Source organism: Rousettus aegyptiacus, unplaced genomic scaffold, assembly GCF_014176215.1.
Source record: "Rousettus aegyptiacus isolate mRouAeg1 unplaced genomic scaffold, mRouAeg1.p scaffold_m13_p_12, whole genome shotgun sequence".
In the NCBI taxonomy this organism is placed as follows: domain Eukaryota; kingdom Metazoa; phylum Chordata; class Mammalia; order Chiroptera; family Pteropodidae; genus Rousettus; species Rousettus aegyptiacus.
The window spans coordinates 84,932,014-84,948,527 of record NW_023416287.1 but is presented as its reverse complement, the minus strand read 5'-3'; the positions used below and the strand labels follow the sequence as shown (position 1 = coordinate 84,948,527).

The following is a 16,514-nucleotide window of genomic DNA, read 5'->3' as shown; positions in this document are numbered from 1 at the left end:
GGGTGGGGGGATATCTCCTATGTGTACATGAGTTATACATGTTATTAGACTTCTGTTTGTTTTTCTCTTTTGGGGGCCCCAGCTAAGAATAAAGAAAAACAGAAGGGAGATTATTTTCCTCCCCTACACATCCACAACTTTGCCAGGATGTATGTAGCCTCAAAGCTCGGCCAGACTCAGGCTAGAGCATTTTCTCAGATGACAGTGCATTAGGTTGAGCAGTTGTCTGGGCTCGGCAGAACCTCAGGTTGCTGCTTGTCCCGATGCCAGCTCTCCTGATATAGACAGAACATTCTTTATCTCCCACTGCTAACTCGAATTCAAACAGTACATCTCCTTCTTAAGGTTTATTAAAATCGGTTGTCTATGGGCATTACCTATTTGGCATTTAGTCTGTGTTCAAAATTTTAGCTTAAGAAGAACTCCCCAAATTGCACAAGACACGATTCTTTCAACGGACTTATCTCACTGTTTTTGTGTTTTGCTGTGGAGCAGGCAGCTGGTTTCCCTCGTTTTCATACGGTAAAGCACAAGATTTTCCCTACTGGTCTTAAAGCAAATCAGAAGGAAAATTATAATGAGAACAAATATTTGAGAACTCATCTAAGAATTCTTTGGGGGTGGGGGGAGACCTGCTTGGAGAAAAGGGATTTCGATCAACACAAACTGATTTTTTAGGAAAAATTGTTAATATTTTCCTCCTCCTTTATTTTAGCCTTGCCGTTTTCACTGTGGCCTCGGTGCATGCCCCCTGGGGCAGGACATGCTTGATTCTGTCTCATGCAGGGCTTGTTGGGAGCAGAACATAAAATTGGGTACTAAAAGGGTATCAATATCTTGATGGATAAAAAGCGAATAAGTTCTTCTGGTACAGGTGCTATGTCTTGTTTATCCTTACTCCCACTGAAACGACAAGCCTGGTCACTCATACATTGTAGGTGATTGTCAAAGTTTTGCCGAGCTAAATTATTGCAGACAGGTGAGTCTTGGGGTTAGATGTGTGCTCTTCATCTTTTCAGACGACTGCCATGGACGACCATGAGTCTTCTGGGGGAATGTGCGTTCATTCTCATTTTTAACTACATTCCTGAAGGTTTGTACATCGTTATTTATTTAACATGGCATACAATCCAAGGATGTGGCGGTTTTATCTTCTGCTTGACTTAAATTAGGCCTTAGGATGCTTACTCAGCTTGCTCTATTATTAATAAATAACATACATATTCAGAAGAGACTTAGATAGTGAGGTGGGAGACGTCTAGTTCAAACCAGGTTAGTGTGTCCCGAGCAATGCGAACACTTTGCATTAGCAACTTATGGAGTAGGTTTGATAGCCCTATCTCGATGTAATGGAATGGTCAGATCAGTGATCGGTTGTTCCTGTCTCATATCTCGTTTTTTTCCCCCATTAAAGTTACGGCTAGTAAACAACTGTGCTTCCTACAAACCCGAGAACAACACTGACAATGGTCATGCCTGAGCGAAGGATGTAGCGACATAAAGTGGGTGGTCACTTCTCCGCTCGGGATTTATTTTCATTGTTTTCAAGCGAGAAAATAGATGTAAAGATTTCTCAGACAAATATGGTTTCTTGGAAATACAAGTAATTGCTCCCACGGGCGTAATCTGGAAGGGCGGTGAGAGTCGCCGGGATAGATCACGAGCTGACATGACGTTTCCATGCTGGAGCGCTGGCCTGTATTGGAGCCTCCGAGGAGAAGGCGGCTGAGATCGAATAAGGCTGCAAAAGAGCTGACCGCTGAGACTCTCACCTTTGCATATGAATTTTAGGTCCTTTGATAACACGAAATGGTCTGTGTACATTAAAATTCCCTCTACCCTCTTAGATTTAGTGCTGGAGGGCCTGCAAATTAATCTGACAACAGAGATGAGCAGGAGAGAAAAATAGATTTAATTACGTATGTATGCGTGGACGTTTCCAGAGAAAAGTGACTCAGGGAGGCGGTTAGAATTTGGGGCTTATGTACCCTCTTAGTAGGGAATGAGGAAAAGCAGAGCGGCACTTTTGAGAGAAAAGATGAAGGGCACTTACGGAAAAATAAATGACTTTTTGGAAAGATTAATGATCCCTTAGGAGAATATATGGGAGACGTGATGGTTTCGTGGCAGTGTCTTTCGGATCCGTGGTGCCAACTTCTCGCTGAGACTTGAAGATTAGAGTTGCTCTGGGGAGGGCATTTATGACAATTTACTTCATTTGGGAGGCTCTGCTTTTAGGCAGATAAAGGATTTCAGGAACTCAAGTGCTTTCAGCTCAGAATACTTTTTCTGCCCGTTCCGGTGGCTTGTTCTGGATCCCTTCAGGACCTGGAGTTCTGCAGGGTTCGATCCTGCTCAGAGCTCTTCATTTTTCAGTCCTCTGCACGAATCATGTGCCTGTTCCTTGTTCGCCCACATTCATGCTACGTGGAGAGAGCGAGCACACACGGTCGGGCCAGCGTCTCAGTAGGCCTGTCCTTTGAGAGCGAGAGCGACGTGAAGCCAATTAGGTCATGGGGGAGGGGAACCAGGGCAGAGGACAGACTGTCGTGACACTGAGTCTGACATTCACCCTCTAGTGTTGGGGGAAGGTCCTTCGTGGAGAGAGCTCTGTGCCACGCTGTGGGCTTCGGCCCTGGCTTCCTTGCCTGGATTCCACTGCTGTCGAAGTCCTCAGGCCTGAGTGAACCCGCCAGTGTGTCCTGCTTTACTCGTCCCTGGCCTGCGTCCTGGGTCACCCCCCCAAACCTTGGGCTTGTACACCTTGTATACACTACAGGAATTTTGGCTGCTTTGTCTCTACTGTTTAAAAGTGTATACCCTTAGTTACTCAGTTCTCATGTGTAAACCTGATAATGTCATTTAATTATCTCAGAAAAATCTTCCCACTTCCTTTGGGAATACTGGAGCAGTGAGTCACCAGACAGCCTTCCAGGAAAGAGGGGCTGGCTGGGTCCCTGGGCTCGTCATTCACTGGCACATCCATTCTCTCTCCCCTGCAGATGGGCCAGCATGTCCTTCAGACAGAAAAGAGGCTGTAGATGGGTGGCCCCCAAGAGTGCACAGACTTTAAAGCAGGAAAACGACAGGGCAGTGAGGGAGGGATCCAAGTAAGGGGACTCCTGCGGTTAGAGCCACAGGGCATCGGGCGCGGAGACGACTTCCTTCCTGCTGCTTCTGATGACTTCCACTCCAGGTCCGCCCTCTTCTCATTCCCCTGACTTCCTCATCTGCCTGTAGCCCAGTCGCCCTGCTGGTGACCCAGCACTTCCGCCAGCCAATTCTAAACTTCAGGCCGTACTTGCCGCCTCTTTTACTTTACCACTCAGGTTTCGAAAGCTGGCTCTCAGCACCACCAACATCTATTGAAGCGCCCACTCGTCAGCTCTTAACAAGCACCCTCGCTCGGTCCCGCCCTCCTTAAAAGCATTTGATGCCATCCCTTTTTCCTTCTTTGAGATTGCTGACTGTTATGGGTTGAACCGTGTCCCCTGAAAAGATGTGTAAAGTCCTAACCCCCTGAGAACGTGACCTTATTTAGAAATAGGGTCATGGCAGATGTAATCAAATTAAGGCGAGATCATTAGTTTGAGCCCTAATCCAATATGACCGGTGTCCTCATAAGCAAAGAGACAGAGTCACACAGGGAGAAGATGGCCATGTGACAGAGATTGTAGCTGCAAGTCAAGGATTGCTGGCAACCACGTGACAAGGAGGGATTCTCTCCTGTAGGTCTCAGAGGGAGCCAAGCCCTGCCAACACCCTGATTGTGGACCTCTAGCCTCCAGACTTGTAAAGCAATGCATTTCTGTTGTTTTAAGTCATCCAGTTTATGGCATTTCGCTATGGCAGCCCTAGGGAATTAACATGCCAGTCTTAAACATCTTACAATCCCGCAGGGGCCTGGTTCTGCAGCTCTCTCTCTGACGGTTTCTCTCTCTTTTGCTGGCTCCCCTTCCTCCTCCTGGTCCCTAGTGCTAAGGGTGGACCAGGAGTTTGTACATGAGTTTCGATTCTCTATTTACGCATTTGGTCCTCGCACTCATTTGTAAGCTCCAGCCCTCGCTTCGACACAAATGGAATGAATTTTCAAAAATTTACCTTCCCCTGAGCATGTCTAAGAGTTTTATTTTCTGTAGAATATATTCGCCCTGGATGCCCGACCACTGTCTTGAATTAATTATATCTAAAACTAAACTAACGTCTGCTGACTTCCACCCCAGTTCTACCCTCTTCTCATTCATCTGGCTTCCTCATCTGCCTAAAGGTCAGTCACCCTGCCGGTCTAGTTATCTGTATCTGAAATCTCCTATAGCCTTGTTTTGAGTCTTTTCTCAATTTATTCTTAACCAGTTGCCAGGTCCTGTTGCTTTGACTTCTTGCCTCACATCCCTTCTGATTTCTGTCGCCAGCCTGAGCACTCGCCTGGACCACAGCCCCTATTTCCTGCCCGGTCTTATCTCACTCACCGCTCTTTCTCGTACCTCCTTGAACTCGGTTTCAGCAGACGCTAAAACTTTGTCTAAAGGGCACCAGAAGGACAGGGGCGGTTCTGGCCTCTCGGTCAGGGAGCCGCCTGTTTCCAGAGACCAGAGACAGGACAGAGGCTGCAGCCTGCCAAGCGTCCAAGAACACGAGGGCTTAAGGGGAGGCAACGAAAGCGAAGGACGGTGAGGGGTGGGGGTTGGGGGGCGGGGGGGGGGCGGGCACGGCTGGCTCCGGTCACTGACCATTTCCAACTCGGTCCACGCTCTTGGATTTGGGCTCATCCATGGGCTCCGACCCTCATTCCCTCCTTTGCTTCCATCGTATTCCTACCACCCGCCGTCTTGACCTGCACCTCCAGTCCTGAGCATTGGGGGGCTGGGGGGGGGATCCAACCAACAAAAAGACCCCTCTGTACCAACATAGAAGATGCAGCGAGAACACTGTTTATCTTTTTAGTATGCATTATCGGATTACGCGCTGCAGGCAATCTGTGAGAGATGACTCAATCACACGGAATTTCACTTGAATGTGGATAATAAAATAGAACAAAGAACAACTGAACCTTCTCTTATCTCCTCCAGAGGCAGATGGGTAGACCTCGTGTTGGCCTCCTGTCCCCCAGAGAGACTCCTGCACTCATCCTGGAGGAATGTGTTGGCAGTTCCGAGGGGCAGAAGGCCGCGGCAGTGCGTCGTAAAGTCACAAGATCAGGCCTATTACTGGAGCTATTATGTTTTCAAGGAGACTCTCCAAGGAGAGGGCTGGGGAGAGGGCACCCCATCCTTGTCCCAGGGGTGACCTAGATGTCACAGAATTGCCATGGAGCTGGCTGTATGTTAGTCGCTTGGGGAGTTTTTAAAAGGATTCGAGTGCCCCTCCCCTGGATATTCGGATTAGTTCATCTTGCGTGGGCTGAGGACACTTTTTAAAAGCTCCCCAGAGGATCTGAGCACGCAGCCAGACTGAGACCTGGGCTCTGTCAGAAAGGAGTGACGCCAGAGCCTGAGAAATGACTCTTGGTCTCCCTGTTGAAGGAATCTCTCTCTCTTCCTTCCTTCCTTCCTTCCTTCCTTCCTTCCTTCCTTCCTTCCTTCCTTCCTTCCTTCCTTCCTTCCTTCTTTCCTTCCTTCCTTCCTTTTTTCTCTCTCTCTTTCTTTTTTTTCTTTCTTTCTTGCTAAATCAAATACTTCCTCTAGTTCAGTCCATCAGAGGCATCTGTTAAAATTTGGACTTGTGGCTTATTTGAGGTTCACCTCGTAGACCAGGGATCCCCAACCCCCGGGCTGCGAAATCGGGGGAACTGGGCTGCACAGCAGGGGGTGAACGGCGGGGGGGAGGGAGGAGGGAAGGAAGCTTCATCTGTATCGGCTGCCGCTCCCCAGCGCCAGCATCACCGCCTCAGCTCTGCCTCGGACCATCAGGCATTCGATCCTCATAGGAGCACTGGTCCCTGGTGCCAGGAAGGTTGGGGACCACTACCGTAGACTCTAAGCCGGTCATCTTTGGTCAATTCCTAAAGCTTCTTTGTGGCTTTCCCAGGCAGTTACTATCATGAACTGTTTTTGATGCCCTGAATACCTTTGTGGGGGCAGGGGGTGGGGGAGGAATTTCCTCCCTAAAGAGAGTACTAAGTCTAGGGCTGCAGAACCACACAGCTCAGAAATTAATTTTATTTCCTTCGGTTCCATAGGGGCAGGAAGAATTTATTTTTCCTTCTACCTGTTACAATAAATCTGTAGGTCCCAGGTGGAGTTGCTCCTGCCAGGGATGCTCTGTCAGTCAGCAACAGAAACTGAGATAACTTTCGTATCTGGCTAAGTGTTCTGTCAGCTGGTCCCTGGATGCCAAGTCCGTTCCTGCCATCTTTGGAATTCCTATGTCCCCGACTCGGTAGCCTAATCCAAATAAGGAGACCACTAGGCAACCCCTCAGCTGAAAACAACAAACAACTGCTGCGAAGCCTCCAGGGCCGCGTGGTTCTCTCGTCCCTCTGCCTTTCCCTCCTTCTGTCTCGCACACCAGACGGCCGCCAGGGCAGAGCAGCTGCGGTTCTCCAGTGAGGAAGTTGCTCAGCGTGAGAAGGGGCTATGAGGAGGCAGGGAGACCGCGGCCATCGTCAGGCTCCTCGCTCTCTCACCCGGACGTCCTGGGAAATGAGGGAGAAATAATAGGCAGCTCACACTTGCAGCCAAGCGGCCTGGGTGGTGCCCCTTGAAGTGAAGAACTCATCAGCCCCTCCTGGAGCCCGAGCTGGCCTGACGAGCCGGAGGATTGGGGTGGCTTGTGGTGTGACAAGCTGAAGGATTGGGGTGGCTTGTGGTGTGACAAGCTGAAGGATTGGGGTGGCTTGTTTGCTCTTTGGGGGCGACCTTGGGGAGCTGAAGAACTCAAATCAAGGCTTCAAGCCCTTTGCAGAGTTGCTTCTTCATGAAGCTGTTAATATATACTCAGGTGCTGATTTTAAAATCTGGTTATGTGACATTGAAAATGTTGTAAACTATATATTTTTTGACAGCAGCTGCAACTTGGGCTGGCATATCAGCTTGTGACAGAGTGGATAGGAAGGCTCTTGGTCCTTGTTTTTGCAATTAACATGGGTAGAGCTAAATGTACCACCTACTTATTTCTTAGGGTTTTCTAATGGATTCTTTTTTTAATGTAAACTGAATGTGCTGATATTAAGAACCACCCATTTAACTATGTTCTTTGCGAAGGCAAATCAATGCCTTATTGTCATTGCTTTTGTTTTTGTCAGAACGTTTCAGATTCAGATTTCTCACCCCGGAGGGAAGAGCGATGTGCGTATAGGTACATTTGGCAAAACTGGTTTGCAACTCTAGATGGAATGCTTCTGAGCATGGCGGAGGTTCCTGTTTTCTTTTCGTTATGGATTGAGCAGACGATGTTTTCAAGCCTGGGCATCTCCCACACTTGCCAAATGAAAACACAAACAGGCAAATAAATAAACCCGTTTTTGTTTTTTTTTAAGTTAAAAAGAATGGGAGGGCCAGAAACAATGTAATTTCAGTAATATTTCCAATAAATTAATGGCCCGTGTTTGTGGCAGCAGACACTTGGAAAAGATCGAGCTGGCAGATGGGCACAAATAAAGCCACAGGAAAACGGGGAAGGATGATAAATATTATCTGCAGGCCATTTTTATCTTCCTTGTTAATTAACCACCCTGCCCTTCCTACGACAGCGAGGCTTATTTTTCTGTTTACTCTGAAATTCCTTCATGTCGAGTTGTTTTCTTCCACACTTTCCGCGGCATTCCTCCTGTGCTTTCTTCCCATCCCAAATCGGTTTTGATGTCCAATCCCGTGTTCTCTTCCACTTTTTCTACAGTGAGGCTTTTGCAGGGGACAAAGCAAGGACACTTCCTTCACCTCTCGTCAGCTCCCTAACGATGTTTTTACTATTCGTGTCTAACAACTTTCCAGCCCCAGGGCGTACAAATTCCTTTTCTATAAATTGTTGTATCTGTTCTCACTGCCTCGTGCTAAAAATACGACAGGGCATAACTGATCTCCCTCTCCCTCGCTTTTCTGCCTCTTAGAAGAAATTTGCAGATGGATCGTTTCTGCCCGGTATCTTTTAATGGGTTATATGTTCTGATGTCCAGTTTGGCAGCCTGGCAGGGTCATTTAGTGGAAAGAACATGGGGTCTGGAAACTGCCAGTCCTTGGTTCATATTCCGGTTTTACCTTTTACTGACTAGATGCTTGGATCCATTTTTTAATCCCTCCGAGCCGGGGCCTTCGTCCACAGGGTAACTCCCACTACCCTGGTTTGCTGATGGGTCTCAGGGAAACGTGGCGCATAGGGTTCGCTCAGCACCTCCTTTCACCTCTCTCAGGGCAGAATGTCAGAAGGATGCGGCCGGTCAAGGTGGCTTTGGGTCAGTCATGACTTCACCTTCTGCAGAGATGAATGCCTTCTCTTCCTGCCACCGAGAAAGCATAGTTGCTGAATCAAATGACACCTTTTTGATTTTCAGCAAACTTCGACTGGGCCGCATTCTCCAAAAGGGCTCTTATCTAGCCAGAGGAGAATGGGTTTGTGGTCACTTGTTTCTGTGGGTGTCTGGCATATGTCCCCAGGTATTCTTGCTCTCTCCTTTTATTTACAGCCGGGGCGGGGGGCGGGGAGAGGGAAGGAGGGGGCAGCAAGGGGGGAAACAGGATGATGTTGGGATTCCCCTTCCCGTGTAGCAGCCCGGGAGTGCTGGAAGGTCAAAGCGCTGTAATGAAACTCACTGCGGATTTGTCCGATTCGAATAATTCACAGCTCAGACGTTTATCACCTCCTCAGAGAAGCCTTCCCTGACCATACGACCCCAAGTAATTCCCCCAGCCGCTGTGTTATCGTTGAAGGGGTTTGGAACGAGCCTCCCCAAATGTGCCACTTTGGCTTGTGGTCTTTTTTTATTTGAAGGCAATTGAGATCCCCGCAGACTCAAAAACAAACAAACAAACAAACAACAAACTTTTACCCCCCTCTTAATTACCTAAAGAAGTTAGATAGGGCGTCGGGCCCAGAAAGAGGGGTAACTTTTTATCTAAGTGGCCTATCTGTATGGCAAGGCAGGCCTCTAACTACTAAACATCTGCTGTTCCTATTGTCCTGTGAATTACCCTCCTCCCCTGTGAAGCCCCAGGCCCCCGACCCATCCTTAGCTCAGAATAGTGTATAAGCCTCAACTTGTCTTGGGGTCTCATTGTCTTTATGGAACCCCTGTACGTACATAATTAAATTGGCTTTCTCTTGTTAATCTGTCTTATGTTAATTTAATCATTAGACTAGCCAGAAGAACATAGAAGGGTAGAGGAATAATTTTCCCTCCCCAGCATCAGTAATCTGCTATGTCATCACAACGCTATCTGAAATTACTTGCTAATTTATATGATGAGTCACTTATGTTTTGTGTTTATTTCTACCACTGAAATATAGACCCTATGACAGCTAGAAACTTATTTTCTGTTATAGCTTCATTACTTAGAGTAGGATATGGCAAGGCTAGGCCCTCAATAAAAGCTTGTTACATAAATAAGGAGGCCACAGATCTTGCTAATGTTGGAAATTACCCTGGAATCTAGGAATAAATGAATGTAGCAGTTCTGGTTGAGGCTGGGCTCAGCTTATCCTAACTGGCTCATCTGTGGGTCTCCAGGTAAAGTGGGTGTGGCAGGGCAGGTCTCGTTATGAGATTCCGTGTCCTGGTTTAGCACATTCATATACCCAACAGTGACATGACTCGTCAGGAGGAACCAGGCAGCAGTGAAAAATAGTTTTATTTAGTTCACGAAGCAGTAATTGATACTCCCTTTTAAAACACTTTTTAAGCTTGTCTTCTAGAACAGGGGTCCCCAACCCTCCCCCCGCCCCAGTTGTGAACTGTTAGGATCCGGGCCGCACAGCAGGAGGTGAGCAGCAGGTGAGCCAGCGAAGCGTCATCTGTATCTGCAGCTGCTCCCCAGCGCCGGCATCACCGCCTCAGCTCCACCTCAGATCATCAGGCGTTAGATTCTCGTAGGAGCACCAGTCCCTGGCGCCAAAAAGGTTGGGGACCACTGCTTTAAGACATTAATTTTTTAAAAAAATTAGTTTGTGATTTAATTTGCATAGTATAAATCACATATATTTAAAGTGTATAATTCAGTGAGTTTGACTGTGTGTATACTGGTCATCTAAAACACTCGGCAATGTCAGTCTTAGTTTTCACCATTCTAACAAGTAGGTAGGGATATCTCATCGTAGTTTTAACTTCATTCTCCTGATGACTAACGATGTTGAAAATCTTTCCGTGAGGGGGCTTCGACAGTGTGGAGAGGCTAGACGAAGTGATGGTCAATGTCCTGGGCAGAACGGAGCAGGACAGTGTGCTCATGCTGAAAAACGTGCCCCTAAATCAGTAGCTTTCAAAGGGAAGTTGTCTTCAAGAGGAAGGGCAAACAGCCACGATGAAACACAGAACAGTTAGTATGTGAAATATTAAGTCTAATGCCAAGAACAGGAAAAGTGGCTTTGAAGCAAAAATATATTACGACTTGTAAATGTGCCCTGAGAATACATCTGTCTTATTTTATGTTTATTCTCTTGAGATAATCATTCTTGAATTATGCAAGTTCAACTTACACGAGGTCTTGCGAGAGGCATTCTTAGTATGAATAAGACCTCCCCACATTTTTATAACCAGAAATAATCCAACTTAAAAAAAAAATGTCAGGGCTGCCTGGCACTTAACTAAACGAGTTCCAGGTTGTCTTTTTAATAGAAAAACTGCATTTTTGGATTATGTGATCCATCAGTTTGAATTGCTTAGAAAGTGCTTAGCAAAGCCCCATGTGCAAATAGGTGTAAAGAAAATGTTTTTGATGATAAGAGTTGGGTAGTTAATATTTCCAAAGCATTTTGCTCAGACATGTGAAGAGCTAAATTAATTTCCTTGAAACGTTTAGGAGAATGCATAGTTATTAATCTGATTCAGCTTCTTATTAGCACAAAACTCACTGGAATGTTACAGTGTAATGGTCAGCTGTCAAGATGATTTATGCCATTTATTATTTTTAAAAGGAGGGACGTTTTGCATGTTTTCTTTTTAATTTCCATGTGATAACCTCAGCAGAACGAAATCCCATTTCTAGTTTCCACAGTGCAATAAAAACAGGTTTGGCTTTTCAAGTTCAGCCGTGTGATTTGTGTGTGTAGTTTCAATTTGTGACGTGTCAGCCGACGAACGGCTGATTTAATAACAGTTAAGAACCTCTGCTGCACGAGGGTGACTGAAGTGATATGTCTGTGGATCAATAGTGTTATTGCCTGCTTTTACCAAGGATATAAATTATCTTGCCACGTGGTTGCCAAAATGGGAAGAGTTTTGGGGATCAGTGACAGAAACCCGTATTGTCTTTGGAGAGACTGACTGTGCGATCTTAGTCCATCAATCAAGTCAGCTTTAATGAAATATAATTTAGTGGACTCTTGCCAAATACAAGGAACGCTTCAAAGGAAGTCCTAGTTGAAGCACACGGCGCTCTTTTCCCACTGCCGGCTAATCCACTGGAGGAAAGCAGTATCTGAGTGGGGCTGGCCTGCAGATCCTCCCAGCCCTTGAGTGTCTGAGGGCGGCTTGTCTTCTGGTCTTGCTCAGTTCTTCCCCGTTTTAATGCAAAGAGAAGGAAGCTGCAGGCTATCGCTGTTACCAAATTGATCTCCAATTAGATTTCTCAATGCTTAAAATTAGAGACCATCAAGAAACTTTTTCCCTTTCCTTATACCCTTTCACACAACCGTATCTTTTAAAAAAAATGGTGGTGGTAAAGCATATAAATAACATCAACCTTGCCATTTTAGCCATTTTAAAGTATACAATTTAATGGTATTAATTGCATTCGCAGTGTTGAGCGACCATGCACGCTAGCTAGTTTCAAAACCTGCATCCTCCCAAACAGAAACTCCATGCGTATTAAATAGCAACTCCCCTTTCTCTTGTCTCCCAGCCCTGGTAACCTCGGATCCACTTTCTGTCTCCATGAATTTGCCTGTCCGAGATATTTCATGTAAGTGAAACCGCACGATACTTGTCCTCTTGTGTCTAGCTTATTTCACTTAGCATAACCTTTTCAAGGTGCATCCCTGTTGGAGCCCGTGCCGGAACTGCCTTCCTTTTCGGGCGGAATCATATTCCGTCATGTGTGTATGCCACATGTTGTTCATCCATTCATCTCGATGGACGCTTGAGCTCTTTGATACGATCGCATCTCGGCGGATATTTTACCCTTGGTCTGGAATCCACATCCTTCCCCTTCCGCCTGTTCATCGTCAGCTCGAATGTTCCTCCTAGAAAGAAGCAGCCTTGCACTGTTCGGGGCCAAGTGAGATCCTGCTTCGCCTGTGTCTCTGCAGGCCTCTGTAAACCTCCACTTTGGTGTGTTCACACACTGCCTCGTCATTGTGTTTAAAAGTCCATCCCCTCCCCCCGGAGGAAGAGCTCCTCACTCCTTTTGGGGACTCACTGTGACTAACTCCTGGTGTTTTCAGAATTCAGAAGTAGAACTTACAAGGTGAATTCACAATAAGGGAAGGAAGAAGCTGAGAGGACATGGTTTTCACGCCCAGGGGCGGGGGCAGGAGGGTGAATCCTGACCACGCGAAGATCCTGGAAAGGCCGACGGCAGGGCAGGCCGCGTGCACTGGACGGGGCAGGTGGGGGGCGTGTGGAGCGGAAGGCGGGGGTCTAGGACAGGCGAAGCTGCTGGCGGCAGTCTGGTCAGGCGGACGGGGATTGTGGCGGAGGCGGCCAGCCGTCCAGCATTGTTGCTTTCCCCTCCACAGTGTGGTCACTGAGAGGCGAGTGCCCAGCCAGGATCTGCCTGGCCCAGCTCTCCTTGCATCCAGGTGGGACCGCGGGACGAGCTCTCACTGATGGAATGAGCATGGAAGCGATGCCTGTCATGTCCACACGGACACGGATGTCCTCGTACCCACTCCCTTTCCTGTTCTTCTTGCTCGGAAGAACTTCGAGGCCTAGAGGATGACAGGCCCCTGAGGTAGAAAGAGCCCCAGCCTTGGAATCATCCCCTGTGGCAGGAGGTGTGGGCCTGAAGGGGCCAGTCTCCTTTTGGTGTCAGGGGAGGCAGAGGACCGAGGCGTGGGTGCTCAGGGAGAGTGGCCTTAGGGCTGGCGGGCCAGTGCGGGCCGGAAAGCCCTGCCGGGCCTTGCCGAGGGCGCAGGACCTTACCCATAACTGGTGCTGACGACGAGCATCCGCTTCTTCACGTCTACCCAAGGGGAGCAGTGCGCCAGGGCCGCAGAGCACAGCAGCACGGGCCGCGCGGCGTAAGCCACAGAAATCCCTCGCCCTGCACTTCCGAAGCTAGGGTCCGAGGTCGAGGGGGCGGCAGCGGGGGTTCCCCCTGAGGCCCCGCTCCTTGGCTTGCGGGGGACCGTCTTCTCCCTGGGTCTTCGCTCTGTGTGCGTCCGCGTCCTGAGTTCTCCTTCCTGTAAGGACATCAGTCATACTGGGGTAGGGCCCATCCAAATGCCCTTAGTTTTACTTGGTTGTCACTTTAAGGACTAGCTCCAAACACAGTCACCTTCTGAGGTACTGGGGGTTAGTTCTTTAACATACAAATTCCAGGGGAGTACATGATTCAACCCACAACACCAGGATGTAGACTTTTAGATGGTGGCAATCACGAAAATGCAAATCATGTTTTTCTCCAATGAATCTGACATCTATTTCAGAGTAATTTCTCTCCTCAGCTCACGTATGTTATCGACTCACGCCGAAGGCACAACCCGGCTGAGCGGAGCGTCGGCTTCGTAGAGAAATGCCAGGAGACGGGCAAACGGGCAGCGCGATGAGCACGCGGCATGGGAGGAGACCAGTTATGATGCCGCCAGGTCGGCCGTGAACCCAGGTGAGGGGCGGAGCCTCACGTCCCTCCGCTGCTTGCCTTCTCTTTCTGGACATACGTGTAGCCTTGCCCTGTGCTGGCCAGTAGACATGCCCATCAGAGGCCCCCAAACAGTAATAGAATATGTTATTTTAGAAATTGCATACTTGAAAAAAACAAAAACAAAAACACAGATATATCAATTCTGTAAGGTTATCGGTTCAATGGAAACTCAGACAAAAAACCCGAACATTTTACTATGATACTAAAAACAAATTTTATGCAAAAGTGCAGCACACGGTCAGGCCTCAGTGTCTGCGCTCACGGTGTCCCTGGGACATTTGCCCAAAGCAGGTGCACCCGGGAAGGCAGGGCCAGTTTTAAACGATTTGACAGTTACATTCTTGTTTCAAAGGAGTTAAGGACCGGACTAAGAATGTATAATTCGTGTAAAAACCACAATATCTATAAACCATTATAATCATATTGATAGTAACATCATGTTCATGGTCATAAAATAGACAAAAATATACTGTGTTTGATTATAAAATAGGTACTAATGCATTATAGAATATGTTATATGATATCACAAATGCGACTCATTTCTAAGCTGTTGGCTGTACTAAACATATCATTAACATTGAATGTGTTGGACTTACAATTCCGGGGCGCCTTTGATGTGCGCTTTTGACCCTGTTTCTCGAAGGGCAGGCGGAAGCGGTGCTTTCGGGTTTTCCGCAGAGCGCCGAGGCGGTCTTCCGGCTCCGGGCTGCCGGCTGCCTGGGCGTCCTTCCCTGCACGGCCGCCCTCACACGTTCACCGCAGACTCTGCGTGACCTGCGCGGACTCTGAGGTCAGCCGTCGGGAGAGTCCGTTCCTCTCGTTCTCCTCCGTTGCTTCTCTGTCTGACCTGTCGGCTGCCATCCGGTGTCGTTTTTCGGGCTGTCTCAGAGCACACCCCCTTTCTCTTTGCAGACCCCCCCCTCCACATGCTGCATCTTGTGGGTGGGGGTGGTGGACACAGGGGGTGAGAGGCAGGGTCCTCCGTTGCCGCAGAACCCCGGGTGCGGAGAGCCCCCTCCCTGCCCCTTGAGAGCCAGCGGGAGGGGAAGGACTCAGGCTCTGCCAGGCCGACCCTCCGAACCCAGGACTGAGGCTCCAGGGAGCGAGGCAAAGATGCAAGGTCAGCTGGTAAACGATGCCGCCCGGGGCTGAGAACCCATGTCCCCTTGGCCTTGAGTGTCCAGCAGAGGCCATGCCAGCAGCACCGTCCTGGAACCCTTCTTCCTGCCGCCCAGACTTCCTGGGTTCCCGAACCTTGTCCAAGCCCCGTCGTTCAGTCATGCCGTTGAGTCTGAGTGCCACCCGGCCTCCCTGCGGTGACTCTCCTCTTAGCTGAGCCGCCCCCTGTGGCTTGCAGCGATCCGCTGAGCAGGGGGCCTCGGAGGGCGGAGCCTGGTATGGGCAGCGGCACACGATGAATGATGCTGAGATACTGGCGTGATTCTCAGGTATTTCCTTTTCCTGCATGGCTGCCACTCTAGCAGTGGTAACTTCGGGCATTTTTGCGGGAGCATCTTCATGTTCTGCTTTGTCGGGAGACCTGAGGCCCAAGGTTCTCAGTGGTGAGTTCTTTCCGGCCGGTCTCTCCCCACCCCCCTTTCACCCTCTCTTTCTCCCCCTTTCCCACTGCCGCTCACCGATTCATTACCGTGTTCCTTCATCGGCTGGTTAAACACGGACATTGGCACCCGCAGACATTCGAACCTCTAGGCCTGGATGTTGGGTCCACGCCACGCATCGAGAACTCTCTTTTTTGTTTTTTTTCTGAGCTTCTCATCCTGAACGCCCTTTGCCCCGTCTGGCATCTGGCCTCAGCTGGGGAACTCTGAATGCAACACACCGGTTTGAATCTTAACACGAAGGGGTGGAGGTTTCCACCTCTTTCCTCCCAAGAGGCCTCACACTCCTCGTGCAAACCTCCCATCCTCGCCCTAACCAAAGGGGCGGGTACGGGACTTACATGCATGTCACTAAACGGGCACCCCAGGGACTTACTGAGAACAGAGAAGTCAGCTCGAAAGCTCTAGAATCTAAGCTCTACCAGTGAGCACTTGGTTTCTTTGAGACGCCGAAGCGGACGTAACTGAGGATCTCGAGTGTGAGTGCTAACTCGGCCTGGGGGGCTCCGTCGCACCTGCTGCACCGCGGGGCGTGGGCGGCCTTGGGTGGAAAGGCGAAGGTCTCATTTGTCCTTAAAAGTCCTGCACCTGGCGCAGGGCATCTGCTCACCCACAGCTCTGGGAAATGACCAGATCCTTCCGTGGTCTACAACCAGGAATTCCCTTAGTTACCACATCTGGAAGGGCTGAGAGCAGGGAGGCCTCGCCAAGGGCTTCCCGGATTTGGACTCCGGCGGCGCTCCCTGAGGTCTGGGTCTTGGGCTCTGCCTCACTCGCAACATGCATCAGAAATGGAATTAGATAAAGCAGAATCCATTTATTCATTTACAGCACGTCACTCCCTAGTACAGCTGTCCGCAAACGGCATTCGCTTCCTGGGTATTTCCCAGGTAGCTAAATTCAGCCGAGAACACCCCTGGGGGAATATATAATGAGACTTCAA

The 16,514-nt window shown here is 48.9% G+C and overlaps 1 long non-coding RNA gene across 1 annotated transcript in view; it reads left to right on the top strand.

Annotated features, from left to right (window-relative positions):
• LOC107516195 overlaps positions 1-14,342 on the top strand; it is a 52,154-nt gene extending 37,812 nt beyond the window's left edge. Inside the window, exon 4 of the long non-coding RNA XR_001598210.2 lies at positions 13,756-14,342. This is a non-coding gene — a long non-coding RNA (uncharacterized LOC107516195). The remainder of the gene's footprint in view (positions 1-13,755) is intronic.
• Positions 14,343-16,514: the final 2,172 nt, after the last annotated feature.